The sequence below is a fragment of the Sarcophilus harrisii genome, chromosome 4, assembly GCF_902635505.1.
Source record: "Sarcophilus harrisii chromosome 4, mSarHar1.11, whole genome shotgun sequence".
Classification (NCBI taxonomy): Eukaryota; Metazoa; Chordata; class Mammalia; order Dasyuromorphia; family Dasyuridae; genus Sarcophilus; species Sarcophilus harrisii.
In genome coordinates, this window is record NC_045429.1 from 222,630,479 (window position 1) to 222,656,114 (window position 25,636).

The window sequence follows — 25,636 nt, forward strand, 5'->3', positions numbered from 1 at the left end:
ATCTTTACCAAAAAAACCCTGAATGGGGTCGTGAAAATTCAGACATTGATGAAAAACAAAAATATTGTAGGCAGTAGAGTAGAAAAAGTCATATATTTGGAAATAGGATTCCTCACTGTGGTCTAGGAGAAGTCAAGTTATCTCTCTAGGTCTCAGTTTCCTTACTGAAAAAAGGAGGAAGATCTAACAGGTCCCTTCTAGCTTTAAATCTTGGATTCTATATGCTCAGTCATCCTAACAATATCAGCAATATTTAATACTGATTTGTAACAAAAAGGTATATTAATATTCAAATTGTGGCCAGGAAAGTCAATCTCAATGAATCATGCTAAGAACTGAAAAGGCAATATTTAGTGTATAACTCACTACTTAATAATTTCATAAAATAGTCCTTCATGTTCTCCTAAATGTTCCTATTTTCTCCAATAAATAATTCTTACATGGTGTGTATTTTGGATCTTTCATCATCTGATATCAATGGCTACCCAATTTCTCCAGGACAATTTTAGGCTATAAAATTATATCCATCATTTCTCTGAATTTTTTGAAATCTGCTTGACTATATCTAGGACATTTACTAGACTAAGCAGAGCTTTTTATTTCTTGTTCATTTTTGAATTCTAGGATAGTATGGCTACTTTCTTCCAAGTTTCCACTCATTTCAGATTTGGTGACCAGTTCCTACACTTCAGTAACTCTAACTTCCTCCATTTTTTTAAGCTCAACTATTCAAATACACAAATATTTATTATTATTATTATTATTTGAAAAATGAAATTATCATGAAGGCAAGTTAAGAAATGATCAGATTTGGTGCACTTATCAGAGAATTCTAGGATATGATCATTTTTCTTCACACTTTTTGTGTGTGAATTTTGATCTTACTTGTAAAATTATAATCCAATTCCTGTTTTTTGAAACATGATCTATAGTACACTCCTACCATGTTATTACTTTTTTCTCCCTCAAATGATCTTCATTCAAATGTTCAATATCAGGCTTCTCCATCACTGAATATTTCATGACTATACACTTATATACTATTCTATTCTACCTTTATATACTCTATTGCTTTTGAATAAGATTTTCCCTTTCATAGCTATTTTATAGGCATGAGTCACATGCCATTAAATTTCAATAATACCAAGGAAGTTAATTTTATCTATTTAACCTAACATACCTAGTTCACCCTTTTTATTACCCATACTGTACACATTTATATGCAGACATCTGAGTTTATCACTTTTTATTACTGCCCTTCACTTTAGATATTGTTTGCTATAAATTATTAGTTTTCTCCTTTGATACTTCTAAGGAGACACCTGATAATTTCTGTGGTATCTGTATGTATGTGTATAAACTCATACACTTATACATATATATATATATATATATATATATGTATGTATATACACACAGTTTTCTTCTCTCTCCTTTCAATTTGTAGGCTTTTTTATTAGATTTTTTTCCAAGTCTCTTTCTTTTCTCTCCCCTCTCTCTTTCCTCCCCTTCTTTTTATATGTATGTGTTTTCACATGTATATACACATATTTCTTTATTTATATATAAATATGCATATATTAGCACTCCTTACATATACTTCATAGCTGGCAAAAATAATAAATTTCTTTATTTTAAGCTATAGTGCAGAAATCCAGGTCCTATTTTTAAACACCACTTTCTAAACTACTGTTTTGCTTCCCAAATCTGGATTGCTTTCTGTCCTTACTATATTGTAAGTTTCTTAAGATCAAGGACCACACTTTATTTACCATTGTTCTCACCTAGTTCACAACACAGTGTAATGAAACTGTAAGTGGAAAGATCATAGGACCTAGAATCAAATGATTTTCTACAAAGGAAGGAAATGGATCCTTTTTTTTCTTAATATTTCCTTGGGATTGAGCACAATTCCTTGAACCATGCATGTGCTTAAGAAATGTTCTGGATAAAGAGACTTGCATGAACTGATGCTAAGTGAAATGAGCAGAACAAGGAATCATTGTACACAGCAACAATACAGCAATTAATTCTGATGGACATGACTCTTTCCAACAATGAGATGACTGAGGCCAATTTCAATGATCTTGTGATGAAGAGAGCCTTCTACACACCAGAGAGAGGACTATGGGAACTGAGTGTGGATCACAACATAGAATTCTCACTCTTTTTATTGTTGTTCACTTGCATTTTGTTTTCTTATTCTTATGTAATTCTTCTTAAGAATTTCTTATTCTTATTAACAATTATTATTTCTTATTCTTATTATAATTTCTTATTCTTCTTTCATTTTGGTCTTGATTTTTCTTGTGCAGCAAGATAATTGTATAAATATGTTTACTTATATTTCATTTAGCATATATTTTAATATGTATAACATATATTGGATTGCTTGCCATTTAAAGGAAGGGGGTAGGAGGAAGGAGGGGAAAATTTGGAACCCAAATTTCAATCATGTCCAACTCTTCGTGACCTCAAGGGTCAATGTTGAAAAATTATCCATGCATATATTTTGAAAATAAAAAGTTTTAATTAAAAAAAAAGAAAAAATATTTTCTGAATGTTGTGAATGTTTTTATTTAGTATTTATTTACAAATAAATAAATGTTTATTTACTAGGCCCATAACAGGCCATGTTTAGATATTTCCAGTAGGTTGAGACATTTCCTTTAGGGAAAGAAATCAAGCAAACAAGTATAGTTTATTTAAGATACTGATGAAGCCATTCTGAAAATCTTGTGGGGCTTCTACTCATCTACTGTTAATCATTCTATGTTGCATTGCTAATTTCTGCTTTGAAGTACTTTTCTTCTTTCTGATTCTGCTGGTTACCAGCACGTTAAATGTGATGAATAAATCCTGAGGCACCAGTATCTTCCATGTCCTGGTGTATATGTTGTATACTTTTCTCAAGTAATTTCCCCAGCTAGTGGTTTGGAGTCCCCAGAAGGTGAACTGGCCACTAGTATATTAGGCATTATCCTTAGGTAAGGAAAGGAGAAAAGAAGGAGGAGGAAGAGAAAGAGAAAAACAGACAGACACACACACACACACAAAGACAGAGAAAAACACAGAGATAGAGAGACAGAAACAGGTGGGGAAGGAGTGAGAATGTTCTTTCCCTCTCCCAATAGTGATTCTCTCAGGGCTCTCCAATCCTCAGGTCCCTCCCATATTTGGAGTCTTTTCCCACTCAGTTGAATGGCTCCAAAGTTGTTTTTATGCATAACACAAAAATTTGTCCAATTCTTTCAGCCAATTACAATATATTTCCTATCTAATATAATGTATTTTTGTCCAAAGATCAAAGCATTGTATTACTTACTAATTAACTAAAGACTTATTTGTACCTTTTCTACATTTTTAATTGATTAGCTCAAACTGTGTGGGTCTTCTAGGATTCATCTGTCAGATGACAGGAGTGATTATTATCTGGAAAACAGTTAATCATATTTTAAAGGGGTATTTCTTACTTGTTTCTTCATTAAAGTCATTTATTTGTGTTGAATCATCTTTTCTTCTTAAATAGGATCAATTTCTGAACTTGTTAGTGAACTTTTGGGTACTCTGTTCCCTTAGAAATAAAATGGTATCAACATTAAGCTTACAGCAAGATGCCAGTACTCTAGTATGGGGTCCATGGTAACAGTTAACTAGGACATGGGATTCCAATACCCTAAAACTCTACTATAGAGGTAACCAGGTATTGCAGTGGATAGAGTAGTAGATCTGGTGTCAAAAAAACAAGTTCAAATCCAGCCTCAGACACTGTAACTCTGGGCAAGTCATTTAATTCCTGTGTGACTTTTCTTCAACTGTTAAATCAAGATAATAATAGTGTCTACCTTTCAGTTGTTGTGAGACTCAGATGAAACAATATTTCGAAAATTTTAGCACAGTGCCTAAGCCATAGTAGGCAATTACTAAATATTTGTTTCCTTCCTTCTTTCCATCTTGTTATGTAGCCTTTGTAACAGAGAGGCTGGCATAGTCCCACCCTATATTTTGACAATGACTTGTGTTTTTAGTAAAGGGAAAGCACACAGATGATGGTAATAGTGGGAGGGAAGTAAATGGAAGAACGTAATGACAAGATCATTGATAACTCCTTAATATTATTAAATATAAAGGTAGAATTTCAATACTACAAAAGTTTGTGTTTTAGTTATTGGACTATAGTTTTTGTTCTTACATATAAAAAATTTAAATAGTTCCTTTCACAGAACATCAAACCTGGAGACTATGCTTTCTAATAAAGAAGATTGTTTCATTGGGCCATTTAATAGGTTTTTAGAATAATGTTTTTCTTTATTACCTTCTTTGCTAATTTGCTGCATAATTATATAGATTTCAGATGGAAAAAGATTAAGTAAAATTTGGATTATAACCATGAAATTTATCCATGTGACAAACTGTCATGGGAAAAGTTTTTAAGTTATGTGATTTATTGTCTCTATATTTAGAAGGCTTCAGAAAGACAAAAAAGCATGTTGTTTTCTACACTTATTCTTGACTTGACAAACCAACAAATTCACCCAATAAATAGTTACTAAGCATCAAAAAAAATGTAAAGCTCTGTGCTCAGTAATGTCAGTAAGAAAAAGACTTTCTCTACAAAATTACAGGTGAGTAGAAAGGAAATAAGACACACATAGATCCACGTGAAATTTTTAGAAAGCACCAAATGATTAGAAGCTTACAAGGAGGGAAAAAGAGGATCTACCAGAAGTCTTCAGTCTTGCTTTTAATCTTATGATTCAGCTGGAATTACAGTCTCCAAAGTTATCATCAATCTTTTTTATTAAAGTTTTTTATTTTCAAAACACATGCATGGATAATTTTTTAAACATTGACCCTTGCAGAATCTCGTGTTTCATATTTTTCCTTCTTTCCCCCTACCTACTCCTCTAAATGACAAATAATCCAATATATGTTAAACGTGTAAAATATATATTAAATCCAATGTATGTATACATATTTATACAATTATCTTGCTGCACAAGAAAAATCAGATCAAAAAGGAAAAAACAAGAAAGAAAACAAAATGTAAGCAAACAACAAAAAAATGAAAATCTATATTGTGGCCCACACTCAGTTCCCACAACCCTCTCTCTGGGTGTAGATTGCTCTCTTCATCACTGAATAATTGGAATTGGTTTGAATCATCTCATTGTTGAAGAGAGACAGGTCAATCAGAATTGATCTTCGTATAATCTTGTTGTTGCTGTGTATAATGATCTCCTGGTCCTCCTCATTTCACTTAGCATCAGTTCATATAAGTCTCTGATTGTTTCTTACAGAACAATAATGTTCCCATAACATTCACATACCATAATTTATTCAACTGTTCTCCAAATGATGGGCAACCATTCAGTTTCCACTTTCTTGCCACTACACAAAGGGCTTCCATAAACATTTTTGCACATGTGGGTTCCTTTCCCTTCTTTAAGATCTCTTTGGAATATAAGCCCAGTAGAAATTATCAGTGATCTTTTTGGTGATCAAAATGAAATGGTTCTTTATCAGTCCTCATCTTTGTTGACTTTTCTCGAGTCTTTGATCATCCTCTTCTCCTTGATAGTCAACTCTTTTTATTTTGTAACACTATTCTCTTCTGGTTATACTCCTACATATCTGATCACTCCTCAGTATCCTTTTCTGGATCTTTCTCTAGTTTATGTCCCCTCACTCTCAATGATTCCCAAGCCTCTAGCTTGGGTCTTCTTTTCTTTCTCTATACTATCTTTTTCAGTGATCTCAACATTTCTCATGGGTTCGATTTTTCTTTCTATGCAAATGATTCTGAGACTTAATTATCCCAATGGAATCATCCTTTGATTTATAGTCTTACATCTCCAATTCCTTTAAATCACCACTTTGGATTAGATATTGAGTAGACATTTCATATTCAATACTTCCAAAACAATTTTCTTCCTACTTTCCCTATTATGGTCAAAGTCACCACTATTTTTCTAGTCAAGACAAGTTCACAGCCTTGGTGTCAGCTCTGATTCCTCACCATTTCCCAATATACCCAATTTGTAAAACAAAGTTTGTTATTTTTACCTTTAATAATATCTCTTATATGTACACACTTTTCTCCCACTTACACAGCTACTGCATTTACCAAAGTGATGGCCCTTATCACTTCATGCCTGTTCTACAATATCCTTCTGGTTTTTCTCCCAACTTCAAATTTTTCCACTTCAGTGTATCCTTTATTCAGCTGCCAAAGTGTTATTTATAAAGTGCTATTCTGACCATATCACACCCCTCCTCCCAACACACACACACACTCTGTAAACTCCAGTAATTCCCTATTATAAATAAGAACTTCTGTTTGGCTTTTAAACCCCTCCACAGCCAAGGTGAATTTTTTTTAATCTTATACTGTACTACCTTCTGTGTACTTTATGGACTTGTGATACTTAACTCTTTGAGTCTCCTTAAACACAAAATAGTATCTGCTGAATTTACCTGCTTGAGAGAGAATTATAGGAAGAGAGAATAGTGTGAGCAAAGACACAAAAGGCAGAGAAGAACTGGGTAATTTCAGTTCTAGTTTTTGGTTCACTCCAGCTAGAGTATGGGGGTTCGACTGTTGCCAAATAATAGGAATATTGAATGCCACATGAAGAAGTTTGACATTATCTGATAGACACTGAAGGAACCAAAGATGATTTGCTTTTGGAAAAATAATGACATGATTAGAACCATGTTTTAGGGAAATTGGCATGTAATAATAATAGATTGCTACAACCTAAAGTTTGCCAACTGTGAAGTTTTCTTGTCTTTCTCCAGTAGAATATAAGCTCCTTGAAAGAGTGGACTGTTTGCCCTTTGAATTTGTATCCTCACTTCTTAGCACTGGCACATAGGAAGTGTCATTGTCACTTCCTAGATATTTCTAAACCATTCTTCCTGCACTTTTACTATCATCCTCACTCTCCTCATTCTCCTCCAATGGGAATCTTTCCATGGACCTATCCAGATTTTGATAAGTGAATTTTCAATTTGTTTTGTCTAAGTGTCACTTTCTGACCTTTTCCAAGCTAACCATATGCTCTCACATGTTCCTCTACCTCCTTCTCCCAATCCCCCTTTCTTCCTTAAAATATAAGCTCCTTGAGTGCAGGGACTGTATTTCTTTCTCATATTTGTTTCTTGGAACAGTGTCCTGCATACAAATGCATTTATTAAATAAATGAAACTACCAAAAAAGTGTTTTATTATTCATTTATTCTAACCCTTTCTTTACTTTGCTATTCTCATCATTGGATAACATATACTCTCTATTGAAATGAAGATCTATCCACTTCTAGAGACAGAACTGATGAACTCTTGAATATAGAATGAAACTTTTTTTTTCCAATTTCTCTCTTATTCTTGTTTTGTTTGTTAGTTTTTGCAACATGTCTAATATGATTTTTTTGCATGACTTTGTATGTATAATGAGAATCTTATTACTTGCCTTCCCAATGAAATGGAGAAATGCTGAAGGGAAAGAAAGAATTTGGAACTTGATTTTAAAAAAAAGAATGCTAAAAATAAATGATATGTATGTATCTATATTTTCTGTGTGTATGCACATGTTTCTGAGAGAGAAGGGAGAGAGAAAGAGAGAGAGAAAGAAGAAGAAGAAGAAAAAGAAGAAGAGATAGAGAACAAGAGAGTGAGAAGAATAGAGAAAACTGTTCATATGCATTGATTATTTGTATATTATTTTTATTTTAGAATTGTTTTATCCATATATATAAAGGCATATGTATATATGTTAATTATTTCTGTATCTTGAATAACAAACACTTATATGAGAAATGCATATTATTTTTGCATTTGACTAATTTCCTTTCTATTCTAGGTGCATTTATTTTGTTTGTGTAGAAGCTTTTCAATTTCATATGATGGAAGTCATTATCTATCTCATCTTTTGTAGTTGCTTCTGCCCTTTGTTTAAGAATATATCTCTGGGGGCAATGAAAAATATATGATCAACGTCTACTCTTTTTTTGTATTGTGAATTTTAACATTAAGATCTGCATCCATTAAGAATGTATCATAGAATATGGTATAAGATATTCATCAAAACCTAATTTCTCCCAGATTGCTTTCAAGATTTCTAAATATTTTAAAAAATCAAATACAGAATTTTCCTAATAATTCATATTTTCTGGTTTATCAAAAACTGTACATTGACTATTTCTAATTATTCCTTGTTTATTCTATTGATATATCTCTCATGTTTTAACCCATATTATACAGTTTTGATGACTGCTACTCATAATATAGTTTAAGGTTTAAGTATGCTATTTCTAAAGTTCTCTATATTCTTTGGTAAATTGACCTTACTTATTTTATTCATTTTGCCATTTTCAGAATAGAATTTCTTCTTCTATTATTGCCCCAGGTAGTATTATTGTTACATAGAAATACTGATGATTTTTGAGGGATGATGTTAAAGCTTGTAAACTTGCTCAAGCCATATTATCTTTGGTGATTCCTTAGGATTTTCTAAATTAACCATCATATCGTTGGCAAATAGGGATAGTATTTTCTCTTCTTAATCTATCTATTACTCCTTTAATTTCTTTCTTTTCTTATTATTTCTAGCATTTCCAGAATGATAGAAAATAATAGTAGTGAAACCAGGTATACTTCATTCATGTACCCAATTATGGATAAAGTTCTCTTGTATCCTCATTGCATATGATTTTTTTTTTTTGCTTTAGAAACTTTTATATTTAAAAAAGTATTTTTCTGCCTATATTTTGCAGGATTTCATGATAAATGAATGTTATTATCTTTGAAAGTAGTTTTCCACATGAATTGAGATAATGACATGGTTTTGGATAGTTTTGTTTTTAATATGATGATGTTTTTGTTTTTTTAATATCATAAAAATAGCAGTATGTAATACTTGCATCCCTACAAAACAAGGTCTTGATTACTGGAGTAATTTTGACAGAAAATAGCAGTGGAAGCAGAATATAGGGATGAAGGAATCCATTTATCCATTTGTACTCAATGGAGATTAAATGTGTAAAAAGAGCTAATAAGAAGCTTTGTCACAAAGGTTACAATTTAGTTTAATACTATCTTCTCAACTAATTGTAATCATTCCACAATTCTTTATTACTTAGCATTTTCTTTTTGGTATAGGAATAAAACTGTTCTTTCCATACTTGATTCATGTTTGTGTTCTGGATATTTTTTCCCTGTTCATTTCTGCTGTTCTGGGAAGAACTCCTAGATTAAGCCAAAAATAGAATTTTACCTTGTGATTTATCTTGTGAAGTAAGAATGGAATTGAGGCACAGGGATCTCAGTTTCCTGATTAAAGAGAAAGACAAATTCAGAGCAATGAATCAAGGGTAAAGGGAGGGGACAGGAAAAGGACAGGACTGCTATGATATAAATTGCATTGGAGAGATTGAAGAAGAGGAAGACACTGAAGCAGGGAGATCAAGTGGGAGTTGTTGCCAGGGTCCACCACTACAGTGATGTTAGTTGGGCAAGAAAAAAAGAAAACATATTTCAGAGGTACAAATGAAAAACAAGACAGACTGAATGAGAGGAAAGAGGAATGAATCAAAGCCAACATTAATAATTTCAAGTATGGGTGATTAGTATGCAGTGTTCCTGTTAAAAATCCTCTGTTTTGCTTTCAAAGCCCTTCACACAATCTGCACCCCTTCCTACTTTGTCAGTTTTCTTGCTTCCTTTCTTTATTCCCCCCTATGCATTGTATAATCTAGCAAAACTGGCCTTCTTATTATTCCTTGTACGCCATCTCCTCACTGTGCCTCTTCACTAAATGTCTCTCACTCATGTCCCACTCCTGATTTCCCAGACTTCTATCCAACCTCAACTAAAATGCCCCCTTCTGTGAAAAACCTTTACTTTCCTACTTCTGCTCAAGATTAGTAACCTTCTTCTCTGTGATCACCTCTAATTTACCCTGTATGTATGAATGAATATATATATATATATATATATATATCTATATTTTTACTTAACAGGAAAAAATTTAAAAGAAGTAACAGGTTTGGGGTTAAAGATGATGAATTGGGTTTTGGACTGAAGGACCACTGGCATATTTAGGAGATAGGAATTTAAAGGAAGAGTTCAGAAGAGAACTTGAGGCTAAGGATATAGATTTGAGAATTTCATATGCCTGGAGATAATAAATGAAATCCATGAGAGTAAATGAAATTTCTAAGGAAGCAAGGGAAAAGAAGAAGAGAGGAGAGAGAGTCAAAAATAGGACCCTAGAAAAAGAGGAGCTAAGGATATGACAGAAAAAAAGAAGCCAAGGAAAAAAAGTTCATTATAGAGGAAGAATGCCTTTTTTAAAGGGGAGGGATAGTCAATAATGAGAGATGTTACAGAACAGTAAAAATGTAAAAGAGGGACTGTAAAAGCCAGTGGATTTGGAGGTCATTAGTGGTCTTTGAGAGAATAACTTTAGTAAAATTTTGGCAAACAGAGTCAGATTGAAAGGGATAGAGGGACAAATATATAATGAGGAAGGAGATAAAAAATATAAAGATTGTACTTATTAGGATTTTGATGAGAGAGACAAACAAACAGAGAGAGAGAGACTGAGGGGGGAGGGAGGAGAGAGAGAGAGAGAGAGAGAGAGAGAGAGAATGAGAGAGAGCGGGGGGGGGGGGAGGAAGGAGAGAGGCAGAGAGATTTCAAGGAGTAATAAAATCAATGAGAAATTTGTTTTTTTAATTCTATAGCTCAACTTTCCCAAATCCCTCTTGAGTCACACAAACCAGATTAACATTCTGAAGTTTCCTGTTTTAAAATCACTTCTCTGGCTTATATTTTTACCCCCATACAGATAATTAGGAATTTCTGAGGTTAACATAGGTCTAGCTATTCAATAGGTCATTTTTAATAGACCCAGGCTAGATAACAAAGTACTTTTAGAATAATTGAATGAATAAGTAAAAAGTGCTGATTATGGTTTTACAATATGCCTAGCACAGTAATCTATAGTAAAACAATAAAATATAGTCATTGAAAACATCTTGATATACTCTCCTTAGGTTCTAGAGCATCTTTATGTGGAGTTAAGATAACCTATCATATGTGTGTGTGTGTGTGTGTGTGTGTGTGAAGATGATGCCATATGCTTAATTTCTGACAAATATACATGCCCTCCAAGATTATTAGTTGAGAATCAATTTAGTCAGTCAGCCCTAAGTTGCTTTTAAAAGAGATATTTTCTAAGATGTTACTATAATAACTGTTTTTATAAAACATTTTCATCCCCCTTCCAAAGCCTGTGATTACACTCTTACAAAATTACATACAGATTCTAAGGGAGAGTGGGATCAAATTTAAATATCATATATTGGCAAGGGGTAATTCATAAGTTTTGTTTGCTGAAGGTCTTTTCTTCAGTTTGGGTTACTCTTAGGAAGTTCATGATGAATTTGGATCCAATTTGATTTTGACTCTCAGTATAAACATTGCTTCCAGCTAATTCAGTGAAACTGCCGGGACACTGATGAGAAGCCCAATATCTCTTAGACTCTTCAAAGTTTAAAAGGTATTTCTGTAGACAAAGAGTTGAAGGTCAGGGGAGAACCAAGGTCAATATAAGGTGTTCCTCTCCCCACCAATTACTTTTTTGGGGGAAGTTTAGAAGAAATACTATGTCCCCATTTGCCTCTCACTGGAATATCTATTTCCTATTTCACATAGATAAATGTTACAAAAGCCTTAAGGCATACTAAAATCCCTCACCCAACTAGAATAGACTTCTTGTCTGGTGGCATTTCAAATAGCTTTCAAACACTTTTCATAATTAATTTAAATTATTTGATGAGTTGGTGGAATGATTTCAACCATGCCATTAGACTGGTGAGTTAAGTCATATCTCCCTTCACCCCTCCCCTATAATAATTTGGTCTCTTCCAAAGATTCATTGCTCTTAACAAGAAAGGCTATGACAGCCTCTCTATAACTGAAGTGAGAGATTGAAAATATTAGTGCGCACAGCTCCTGCATCTCCATTAATGTATCTAGCTTGTTTCTGCAATGTTAAATTAGGTTAGATATATTTTGTTACTGCTCTGCTTATCACAATTGTAACAGTTATTTGGCAAAAAGGTTAAAATTCTGATGAAACTGTTATCTTCCCTTGCATGTAGTCATCATCATAGCATTAACATTTCTAGCTGCCATTTTTTCTCCAAGAAATTTCCATTTCTCTCTACTAATCAATAGTTGTGTTATGGACATATGAACATAGGAAGACCTGTGTCTTCCAATGCATGCTTGAGATCTGATTCCAAAGAACCTGGAAAATGCCATTCTTTCCTGATAGGATATGAGTGATATAATGAAAGACCTATCCATATTTTTAGACAAAAAAGAAGTAAGAACAATTGATCAAACATGCCAAGAAAGAGTGCATTGGACAATGATGTTAGAAAGATAAAAGGATACTTCTTCTGGGATAAAAAAGAAAAGACAGAAAGAAGGAACAGTTTGTGAGATAGAAGAAAGGGAAAAGGAGGCTCAGATATGATGGACTGGATTTCAAGGAGATAAGGTAATCTGCAGAAAATGGGGGAATGGTTGAGTGGATCTTCTATTAAAATGATTATTTTATGTTAAAGTGTCTTAGAAGTTATTTATGCCTCTTATTAAAAATTCTGAAGAGTTTCCTTTGGCTTAGAATCAGTTACCTTTTTAAATAAAATATGGATAGGGTGATTGTCATATATTATGTCTCATTCATTTTATTGTCATAAAATTATGTTTTATGTCATACCTAATTATGTATGTTCTTCAACCATAATTATGTCATACAATCAATGGGCTAGAGCATCTAGAAAGATCTCTATGACTATTGTTAATCTTCTCTTCCCAACTCCCATGCAGGGGACAGATTACACTTATATCATTCCTCAAAGAGTGACTTTGAACCTTTAAAATCAGTCTAACATCAAGATATGCAATATTAATTTTAAGAAAATACTGTAATTATTCAACATATATAGGACTGCTTGCCATCTAGGGGAGGGAGAAAGGGGGAAAATCGGAGCAGAAGTGAGTGCAAGGGATAACATTGTAAAAAATTACCATGGCATGGGTTCTGTCAATAAAAAGTTATTATAATAAAAAAAATTAATTAAATTAAATTAAAAGAAAAAGAAAATACTGTAAGACAAATCCACTTCTGAGGTTACAATGAGCAAAAATTTAAAACTTCCTCCAGTCACAACCCTCATTTTCTGTCAACTGTGACTGACATATAGAAAGAAGAGGAATTATTATCTAACTTTGAAAATAGCAAAAAAAAAAAAAAATAAGAAGAAGAAGTATGACTTTCCAGCCTCTTTTTTAAATACTTAGTCATTAGATTAGCCACTCAACCTCCCCTCCAAAAAATAATAAATTAGGCCAGTTTAGTACAACTTATTCATCCTAAAGCTATGTGATTCTCATTTATATTTCTAGAAGTTCATTACCATATTACTAATAATAAATTCTAGAATTTTGATGGGAATCCAAACTAAGCACACTGGTCTATAATTTAAAGTTTTATCTCCCATTTTTGAGGAATGAAATGTTTGCTCTTCTCCAATCTTGTGGTACCTCCCTCTACCATTTTCCATTCTCTTTCAGATATCACTGATGGCAGTTCAACAAGTTTATCTACCAGTTCATTTGGTACTCAATGATTAATTTATCTGGGTCGGTTAATTTGAACTCAAGGGCAGCTAGGTATACTCAGTATATTCTTATCAACTTCATTAGGGACTTTTATTCTGTCCTTTACAATCCAAAGATCAGTCTCTTTGGAAGGAAAGATAAAAACAAAATAAAAAAATAAGAATTCAATATTCTATCTGTTGCAATTATCATCTTTCCATATACCTGAACATTGGACCTCTTTTTTCTTTGATTCTCTTTTTCATAAGGGTACATATGAACTTATATATACATATAAACATACACATACATGTAAATATATATTCATATATAAATGCATAACTATGCATATATATATATATGGATATATGTACATGTAGATATGTGTTGTTCAGCTATTATAGTAATATCTGACTCTTCGTGACCACATTTTGGGTGGTCTTCGCAAAAATATTTAAGTGGTTTGTCATTCTCAAAGGCCAGATTTGAACTCGGGAAGATGAGTTCCTGACCTCAATCCTAGCACTCTATCCATTGTGCCACCTAGTTGCCCATGAAGCAAGCAATGTAGGCAAGCAGACATGAATATAGACTTGATACTAGGAACCTACTCCAAAACAGAGTGGACTAAATGACCATTTGTAAGATATGAGGTAGAGAAGATTTTTGTTCAAGTTGAGGGTATCTTAAATGTCCCTAATGTTCCTTCCAACTCTGAAGTTGTATGATTCTAAGCATTTTAGGAAGTGGTCCTGTCATTTAATTTAAATAGTAGTCTTAGATCTAGATAGGAAAGGCAGAAACATTTAGACTCATTCTGTTCTCTGAAGATGACTTGGGCCCTGTCTTTTCACAGCTGAGACATTAAACCTGTTTGTCAGCTATAGTCACAGAGCAGCAGCTTCTGAATGAAAAATCCATTGGATGGCAAGGTTGGTATGCAAAGAATCAGAGATTAAAAACTATAAAGGCATAAAACAAGAATGCCTTCATTGTAGGGGAGAAAGACAGACAGACACAAACAGAGACAGAGAGAGACAGAGACAGAAACAAAGATAAACAAAAAGAAATAGACAGAGAGAGAAAGTAACAGAGACAAAGAGGCAGAGAGAAAGAAACAGACAGAAATGGAGACAGAAAAATATAGATTAAAAGAGGGACAAAGAAACAGAGACAGAGAAAGACAGACAGAAAAAGACAGATAGAAAGAGAGGAAGGGGGAAAAAAAGAAAAAAACCAAGACATTATCATTCAATCATTTATCTTTGCATAAATACAGAACCTTCCTATCCTCTTCCACTACTTTTTGAAAATGACATTTTCCCCTCATTTCTTATAGCACCATAGTATTCTACTAATTTATATACTAAAGTATATTCAGTTATTTCTCAACTGATGAGCATCCCTTTTGTAATCAGTTTGTTATTTTTTATCATCATAAAAATGCTGCTACAAATATTTTTGTACATAAAGGACATTTTCTTCATCTGTGGTCTATGGAATATTGCCCTAGTGGTAGTATGTTTGGGTCAAAAAGCAGGCATTCTTTAATAATTTTTGTTCATAATCACAAATTACTTTCCATAATGTTTGGACTCATTTGAAGCTCCACCAGTAATGCATCAATGTGCCCATTTCCTAATAATCCCTCAATTATCTGTAATAACTTTTTCTTATTTTTTCTTTTTTTGGAGGGGGGGTCATCTTTCCTTATCTTATCAGTATGAGATAAAAGCTGAGAATTATTTTAATTTATATTTATCTAATTAATTATTAATGACTCTCATTGATAAGAAATTTTTTAGAAAAAATATAGCTATTAAGAATTGTCTTCATATCCTTAGATTATTCACCAACTGGGTAAATAGCCTTTTTTAAAATATAAATTTGAATCATTTCTTTAGATGACAAAATGAGACAGTCACAGAAAATTGCTACAAAGATCTCCCTACCCCCCAATTAATTGTCTCTTCTAATCATATCTATATAGATTATTTCTGCAGTATTTGTTTCAGGAAAAAACGTTTTTTTAATTTTATGCAATTAAAATTATCTATTTTATCTTCTGTGATCTTTTCCATCTCTTGTTTGACTCTTCTTTATTCATAAATCTATTAAGTAATTTCTTCCTTTTTTCTCTAATTTATTTATGATGTTGAGCATCATTGGGCCAAAAGTGGGGAATCACCCTAACATGGAAGGAGAGCTATATAAAAGAAAGCTTGAAAAAAACCGGGGGGGGGATTTTTTAAAAAAGACATCTTGAGTTAAATGTGCAAGCCGGGAGAGTGATGAGGGTGTAGGGAAAAATTTCTGTTCAAGCGTCCTTGTCCCACACCATCTTTCCAGCATTTCCACTAGTTCATTTCCATATCTGGTATGCTCTCGCTTTTTTCCTTCACCTTCTAACTTCTTTCAAGTCCTACCTAATAGTTCACCTTCTATGGGAAATCTTTCCTGATTTTCCCTTAATTTGAATATTTTCTCCCTAGTGATTATTTTCTATTTGTCTTGCATATTGTTTGTTGATATATAATCATTTGCATGTTGTGTTCCCCATTAGATTGCAAAATTTTTGAGAATAAAGACTGCCTTGTGTCTTTCTGTCTGTCCCCAGCACTTAGTATAGTGACTAACACATGGTAGACACCTAACAAATACTTACTGAAAAAATGACCAGCAAGATAATTTTCAGAGAGGCCTGGAGAGATTTACACGAACTGATGCTGCGTGACATGAGCAGAACAAGGAGATCATTATACAAGGTAACAACAAGACTATACAATGATCAATTCTTATGGATGTGGCTCTCTTCAACAATGAGATGATTCAAATCAGTTCCACTTTTTCAGTGAGGAAGAGAGCCATCTACACCCAGAGAGAGGTCTGTGGACCACAGCATAGCATTTTCACTCTTTCTGTTGTTGTTTGCTTGCATTTTGTTTTCTTTCTCAGTTTTTTTCCTTCTTGATCCGATTTTTCTTGTGCATCAATATAACTGTATAATTATGTATACATATATTGGATTTAACATATATTTTAACACATTTAACATGTATTGCACTACTTGCCATCTAGGGGAGAAGGGTGGGGGGAAGGAGAGGAAAATTTGGAACAGAAGGTTTTGCAAGGGTCAGTGTTGAAAAATTACTCATGCATATGTTTTGTAAATAAAAAGCTTAAATAAAAAAAAAATAGCTCCCCCCTCAAAACAAACAAACAAACAAACAAATGCTTACTGTCTGGCTGGATGACCTCTAAAATTCTTTCCAACTCTACATCTCCAGCATCATGGTGTCATTGCATTCCCAAGACACCCCGAGGTTTTTCCTCTGGCTCTGTTTTTATTACAAAGGGACAACAAAATAAAAATAAAAAAACAAATGTATAATTCTTTTTCTCTCTCGAGGTATGAACAAGGAGAAGGAATCATCTTGGGGTGGAATTAATTCCATTGTGGTTGACAACACAACAGATTTTTTTTTCCTGTAGCTAGTGATTTCTGAGGCACCACTGAGCATGTCATCTATTCTTCCATCCTCAGAAAAAGGACCAGTCCTCGTCTTTGTATATGACTTTATGTCTACATTCCAATCTTATGATTCTCCTCCCAAGACATTCTATTCAAGACCCACTAGGACCACTACTATGAGATGATCATTTCAAAAACATAATGGAGGGCTAAATCCATTAACTACTACCAGTGTCATATAGTACCTTTTCTGCTTTCTAATCTGCCATTAATGCTTCTTACCCTCCTCCCCCCACCCCCACCCCCCAAAAAAACCCCAACAACCTAACAAAGCTATTTGGATGAGATTCTCCCAATGAATCCTTCTCCTAACTCCTGATTGTGTGCAGTTCAGATATTCACCCTCTCATCAGGATCCTTGGATGCCTTCAATTGGTAGAACTGCAGAATTAACCTCTGTCCCAGAAAGACAGTTCTTTATTTTTCATTATTATCTAAGCTCTTCTGTGAACCACTTGGAGAATGTGAAAATCTCTGCAATGAACCACATGAAACACATTGTTGGAAGGAAGAAAAAAACAAGAGTCAATGGGTTCCCTCCACCACGCAGTAGCTATAGCTACACACAACCAAGGAAGCCTCCAAAACCTGATTTGTGGCAATGTCATTTTCTCCTGCATTTAGCAGACCTCTTTCCATGAGCAAAAAGCTCAAGATGGCTTATTAACACGAGTGATTTTAGCACTTCCTTCCTTATGCCATAACAGCCCCTTCTGTAAGGTTTCTCATTAAGAGACGAGTGGCAGATATTGACAGACTGCAGAACGTGGCTGTGGGCTTGGTTCATTAATTACACCCAATGGATTTGATTCAGCTTGAGATCTATCCCAATATATTTAAAGTAAAAAGTTTTTTTTAATTTGTTGTTGTTTTTTTCCTGAAGTGAACATTTTTTTCTAAAAAAAATTATTTTTTTCCACTTCTCAAGAATTTCTTTTTGTTCCCTCTCATTTTCCCCTCCCTCCCTATAATTTAACAACTAGAAGGAAAACCCTCAAAATAAATATACATATTCATAAAAGAAATTCCTGCATTGGCCATGTTCAAAAATATGTCATCTTCTGCATTCTGCATCTATCATCTTTATGTCTGGATGTGGATAGGGTGCTTCATCTTCTAGTAGATTATTGAACAGAGTTCTAAAGTCTTTTAAGCTTCTTTTCTTGATAATGTTGCTATCTTTAGATAAATTATTTTCCTATTTCTGCTCACTGAAGTAGACATTTTCAAAGAATCACTTCAAATTTGCAAAAATGACTCTGTTATATCCCTAGGTTATGAGCTAAGATTATGAAAAGTGAGAACCATCAGCTTTTATTTTTCTTAAGCACATAAGAAATATTCCAGTTGGACGCCCTGCCCCCCTCTCATTGGGAACAGGAAAGAGTCAACTCCTGTTTCTCATGCCACCTCACATATCATGCCTGATGAAGTCAAATGCTTCCCTTCTTGCCCGCTGGGGCTGAGTTTTAAAGACCTGATTAATGTGAAACTGGCTTAAGCCTCCGGGTCACAAAGGTGCCTTGAGTCTCCCTTATGTTTTTTATGATGGTAAAGGCTTGAGTGAGTTTGACTCAAGGTTTAATGCCAAAACTATAAGTATTGGGAGGGTTTTGTGAGCACTTTTCACTGGCCCCACTCCTACCCCATTTCCTCCAGAGTGCAGGAGTATGGCAATAGGAATCCAGGATCTAGTCTGTTAGTTTGTCTGCAGCCATGAGAACCTCTGACAGACACTGTAGGAAGTGTCTAATCAAAGTCTTGGGTTGAGAACCTACATGTCTAAGCAGGCATTTCCTCCGATTTCTTTCCTTTATGCTGCTAAACAGATAGAAGAACCTCAGTAGCCTGGATTTTGGGACTTATTGTACTGGTAAAGAGGGGTATTTTTTTTTTACTTATCTCCCAAAACACACCAGTTTCAATGTCCTCTACCCAGTTAAGGAAAAGTAATGCACTACTAATGGGATAGTTAGTGATTTAAAGGTGTTGATACATACAACAGTGGGGATTGTTTAGTCACCTCATCCATGCTGGGCTAGGGTTGGTGAGCAGGCAGGCCCCCCTCAAGGCCCCTTGGCTATCCATACTGGCCAACTACAACTTAATCTGACAAGGATAATGTGCAGAATGTAAATATTACCATTTGTTGCATGTCATCTCAGATCAGACGCAAATTTGCAAATGTAATTTATCATGTCTAAAGAAAACCAAAATGACAGCTTTGACCAGTATTTGGTATCTTTGTGTTAACAATAACTCATTTCTGATTGTTATTGTTACAGGCGGAGATCACGTCTCAACATGTTCTGAGAGGAGCACGTGCCATCCATCCTGTTGGTCGTTCTGCCAAGACCTCTTCCATTATCTTCCAACACATTTCCTTTCTTTTCTTTGCTTTTTTTTCATGGCACATGAGAAGTACGTGTTCCAAAGACTTTCCAAAATCTAGGATATGGAGCAAAAAATGCCTGGTGGGTTTATATCTGAGAGTTAATAGAACCATTTAATTGAAATTAGGTCTCAGTTATGATGTCCCTCCTCACATATGATAATGAACAGATATTTTTAGCTAAATCAAAAGGATCAGAGTGACTAAATTGTTGAAAGGATGAATGAAGCCATATGTAGTTGGCCCTAGACATATTTATTTGTGGCACTTCACTTCAAAGGAGACAGCCTGGTGTGATAGAAAGTCAATTCAATCCTACAAATATTTAAATGCTCACTTAATGTGAGGCACTTATACTGGGCACTGCAAAAACAAAGACAAAAATGAAGCAATTGTACAATCATCTGAAGGGAATAAAACAGCACATGGAATCATGTCTGAGCCTTCATGACCCCATTCTTGGCAACGTTATCAGAGTGGTTTTGCCATTTCCTTCTCTAGCTCATTTTACAGATGAGGAAATTGAGGCAAACAAGTTAAGTGACTTGCCTAGGTCACACAGCTAGTAAGTGTTTGAGGCAAGATTTGAACTCCCGAAGAAGTCTTCCTAAGTCCTAGCCCAGTCCTTTATGTACAGTGCCATCTAGTTGCTCTCAGTACACAAGTACAAAAATGCAAAATAAACTAATACAAGTGATTTCAGGAAAGAGTCTGTATTAACCAGCTTGGAAGGGAAGGGATCAGAAAAGTTTTGCATTGGGGATGGCACTTGACTTACCTTTTGAAGATAGCAAGGGATTCTCAGAGGCATGAGTAAAAACAGAGTGAATTCCAGGCAGGAGGAATCACAGGTACAATGATACCTACGGGTGAAAGATAGAATATCTAATATGAAGAGCAGCCAGCGCATCACTTTGACTGGAAGAGAAAGGACATAGGGATAGGCAAATGGGCAAATGTTGTCATTGGTGAAAGAAACTTTTAAATAAGGAAACTTTCTGCTTTAGTGCAGGTCACATAAAAAAATAATTATATGAAATGCATTAGGAAGGGTAGGTTGGCAGTCAGACTGCACAGGGTTTTAAATGCTGAAGTAAAGATTTTATATTTTGCCATGCAGGCATTAAGAGAACTTTCAAGTTTTCTGAGTGTAATGCTAAGAGGAGACATCATTATGTTTGTAGTAATACTAATTTAGGAACATTGGATTTAGAGTTTGAAAATGTGGTTTCACAGATGCTTTCTCTGCTGCTTAACTACTTATTTGATATCAGGCAAATCAATTCATCTTTCTGGACCTCACTTTCCTGATCTGTAAATCTCCTCTTGATGAGATAAGATAAGATTATTACTAAAATCTTTTCTATAAGATTTCTGGAGTTTAAACTTTAAAAACTTTCTGGAGCTTATAATCTTAAATCTGCTCACAAGCCTGCCAATAAGCCTTATTTTCCTATGGAGCAGAGATCTTTATTATCTGTTCTGTCTGGGATATAGATATTCAAGCACTAAGTCTGAATAGAAGAAAAATCATCTGTCAGAGCACGAGGTTGATGGAGCTACTTGTGCTGAGACTGCTTCCCATTGGTTTGTGGCTTTTCCCTCTCTTTCTCCCAGGATTTTGAAGGTCAGTAGAAAAGTTTCCCTTAACAAGCTTATGATCTATTTGATCTTCCTTAAGATTATTGAAATCCAGGCCAGTTTCAATGGTCCTGTGATGAAGAGAGCCATCTGCATCCAGAGCCAGTACTGTGGAGACCAAGTGTGTATTGTATTTTCACTTTTTTGTTGTTGTATGCTGGCATTTGGTTTTCTTTCTCATTTTTTTTCTTTTTGATCTGATTTTTCTTGTGCAGCACAATAATTTCGGAAATATGTATGGAAGAGTTGCACATGTTTAACATATAGTGGATTGTTTTCCATCTTGGGGAGGTGATGGGGGGAAGGGAGGGAAAAAAGATTTGGAACACAAGATTTTGCAGGGATGAATGTTGAAAATTATCTATGCATGTGTTTTTCAAAAAAAGCTTTAATAAAAAATAAAATAAAATAGATAAACAAATTAAAAAATCATTGAAATCTACTGACAAGCCCATAGAAAAGCCAATTTCTCCTTTCATATGTGCAAATCATCAAGCTTAAGGCCAACAGATTATAAGAAGAGAATATTTCACTCCTTCCCCTCACAGACAGTACTCAGTTTAAAGAAGAGATCAACCAATTCTAATAAAATTAAAATGAAATAAAAAATACATTTCAAAGAAGAATAAATGTGCCTAATCTTTTTGCCTTATCCTTCACATGAACAAACAGAGAAGTTGAAATAAGCCCAGCTGGAAGGGCCTTAAAAGATTTGTTTATCTTTCCCTAGAAACAATGCTCCATCATGGATCTCTCATCAGGCCCTAGGTTTCTTCAAGTGCTGAATGGAGCTAGGGATAGAACTATGGAGGTGAGCCAGAGTCAGCTCTTTCCTATAGCAATCACTCTTTGTGTTCTTTGAATTTAAAAGCTCAGACAGCTGCTTTGATTCAACAGACCCAACTTTCTAAGATTTCCCTGACCTCTACTTAAACGAGTTTTGAGACAGATTTCTTGTGTCATCGCCCGAGGAACTCCAAGGAGGAAGATGAATTAATCACCATAGGGATAAAGCATTAAGAAGTCAATAATCTGGATAAAACATTCCTGAGTGAAAATTACCATGTTAACCTCAGGAATCTAAAGCCTTGATCATTGTAGAAGGAGTCAAAAGTCTATTGTAGCTATTGTGTTCTTTTTCTTTTTTTCTTTTTTTTTTTTTTTAAAGCTGGACTATGTCATCTAACTACATGGAGCAGGTCATACTAACTATGGAGATTTGTTGGAGATTGATAATTGAATGTTCCATGCCTTTATGAAGGACAGAATTGACAGAATTTTAGAGAAGAAAGATCTTGATCTTATAACTTCTAGCTTTCAAGAAAGAAGACCCAAGTTTTGAATTGCAGATTATTTTCTTAGTTGTAGTCTGGTTCTGGTTCTGTTTCTCTGTGTCACTTAGTCTCTCTTTGTGTCTGTCCTTGTCTCTCTGTCTCTGTCTGTCTCCTTCTCTGTTTCTCTCTTCCCATTTTCCTCAGGAACAATCCATTTCATGATTTCTTACAAGAGTTTAATATTTCATTATATTTATATTTCATCATTTATTTAATTACTGATGGATTAGTACAACTTTAATTTCCATTTTGTTTTTATTTTTTGCTATTTTAAAGAGAGCTGCTATAAATATATTTGTATTGGTGGGTTGGTATTTTTCTTCTTTGACCTCTTTGTGGCATAAAACTAATAGTACTACTAGATCAAAGGTTAAATACAGTTGCAAGACTTTGGGAACTGATTCCAAATTGCTTTCCAGAATGAATGGACCAATGCACAGTTCCACCAGTAGTATATTAGTGTATTTGTTTTTCCTATGATCCTCCAATAATGACTCATTTTCTGCTTTTATCATTTTTGTAAGGCTGAGCAATATAAGGTAGAATCTTAAAGTAGATTTAAATTTACATTTTCTAATGATTATTATGATTAGTCATTTGGAACATTTTTAAAAATGTAGTGTTTGATCTCTTCTTTTAAAAACTGTGATCATCTTTTTGACAATTTACATACTGGGGAATGGCTTTTATTCTAATAAATTTGAATCCGTTTTTTATATCTTAGATAAGAAATCATTATTGGAAATTCTTGCTACAAAGATCTTTTCTCCTAGTTACTCACAGTTAATTCCAACTGAATTGATCAGCACACTGAAGTGATCAGCAAAAGTCATAGTAATAGTCCAAATATTGTGATTATACTTTTCCCCTATTAACAAAGAGCAAGAAGAGTCATGATAATAGCATATTTTCATTCATTGTAATCCTATATTCATGTAGTATTTTAAATTTTCATTAATACAAAAGAGATGAGTATGTGAGGTACCCTTATTATAGATGGATGAATTCTGGGCATTCTTAGCTTTAGTTTACCTCTTAAGTCATTCCAAAGAAATTTCTGTGAAATCATATGTCTGGTCCATTTTTAACTTCCATCAAGTACAGCGGAGATAAGAGCAATGACTGCCTAATTACTTCAGGGTGAACTGTGGATGTTCTTTATTAAAGCTTACCTCTTAACTCATTTCATAGAATTTTAAATTGTAAGGAAGGGTTTCTAATTCCAAGACATGCTGTGAAATGCCCTTCCCAGCCAAGTTCAGAGCACAGCTTCCTAACAACCCAGCTGAATAACCCAAGTATAGTTAAACAGCCAGGGTTCCATTTTACTAATTACTACATGGCAGCCAGAGATAGAGGGCTGCCAGATAGGGCTTCAAGGGATGTGCTGGTGTTAGACTACAGAGTCCTTCTCTGAAATTAGTGAGCATGAAAGGAATGTGCTGTGAACTCTTTGCCACTGTTTATCTGTGAGAGCTGGGCAGATAATGAGCTTGACAGTGAAGTTCTAACCCTGAAAACTGATGAAATGCCAGTTTCCTGCATCCCTGGGACCTTACGGTGTATCTCTTCTTGCTTCATAAGGGAGTGACTGGTATTTGAGTGCTGATAACAGCAATCTTGGGGGTGGGGCTGAGCCAAGGGAAAGCATTCCAGAAAAAAAAATAGAACAAGGAGAAAGGGCCTTAAGTGAGGAGCGACAGATACCCAGTGCTTTTCCTCAGGTCATCCATGTATATTTCTGAGCTATAAGCAGAAAATGGGATCCAATCTCCTGAAGGCAAAAAGAGAATGCATAAGCCTTCTTCCATTTAAACTTAGAAGTGGTGAATTTGGTCTCATGTTTGTAAGTGTATTAAAAATATCTAGAAACATTTTGCATGCCTGGGGCTAAGCAACTGAGAATAAGAGGTCTGTAAAACTGAAATTTTCATTGAAAATACTTGTCTTTTGCAAAATCACTTAATTGAAATTATATTATCTAATGGTAGGGAATGGGGATATGAAACAAAGGTCAGACTCTAGAGGGGTATTGCTTAAATATATGTCATAAGTGGTTCTTAAGATCACAGATCCAGGTCTAGAAGGGACAACAGAAATCATCTAATTGAAATCCTTCATTTTACATGGGAGGAAACTAATTTTTAGTGAAGTCAATTGACCTTGTCTAAGGTCACAAAGGTAGGATTTAAAGCTAGAAGGATATTAGAAGTCAGCTAGTTCAAACCCCTCATTTTAAAGAAGAGGAAACAGAGACTTTCCCAAAGTTGCACAGAATGTAAGTTGCAGAAAAAAAATTCAAATTCAAATCTTCCTTGCTTCAAATTCAGTGACATTTGTACTCTAACTCACTGCCTTAGAGTAGTTTGCTTCTCTCTTTAGGACAGGAAAAGGACCTGTGGTTTTATTGGTAGGAAAAATTCCCCAAAGAGGAAACTTCTACTAAAGTAGGCTGTCACCTTCTCTGCAAATAGGAGTCTTAGTGAGTTGCCTAAAGCACTGAGATTTTAAATGATTTATTTGGGGTTATATGGGGTTTGAACCAGATCTTTCTGCTCTGAGGATGGTTCTCTAATCCTGATGCAATACTGCTTCCTTAATAATCATTAGTTGCTTTCCCCCCATTCCATGTGTGTTATGTAGAATAACCCAAGTATAGCTCAACTCGAGTGTAAAAAGATAGAAGTTATTGTAAGACTAAATGACCTAAAAAAAATACCACCAAACTATTATTTTTCCCAATGTCTAGCTCTATGTAATGATTTTAAAAGGATAAAAAAAATTGTGACTATGTTGGGTCAGAAGCAGAATTTGCAAAAATAGACCCAAGCAGGGGCTTTATGATTGTAGTAGCAAAGGATTATGGGTCAGAAGGACACATGGCCAAGTGGAATTCAAACTGGCCAACTGGGAGAACACAGCAAGCTTTGGGAAAATGTCTAGATGTCAGAGAAATTGTAATTTAACATACTCATAAACACCTTAGTGACAGGAAAGCTGCTTCAATGATGTTTACACCATTTAGGGGGAATAGGGAAAGAGAGTGGGGGAGGGAAGTGA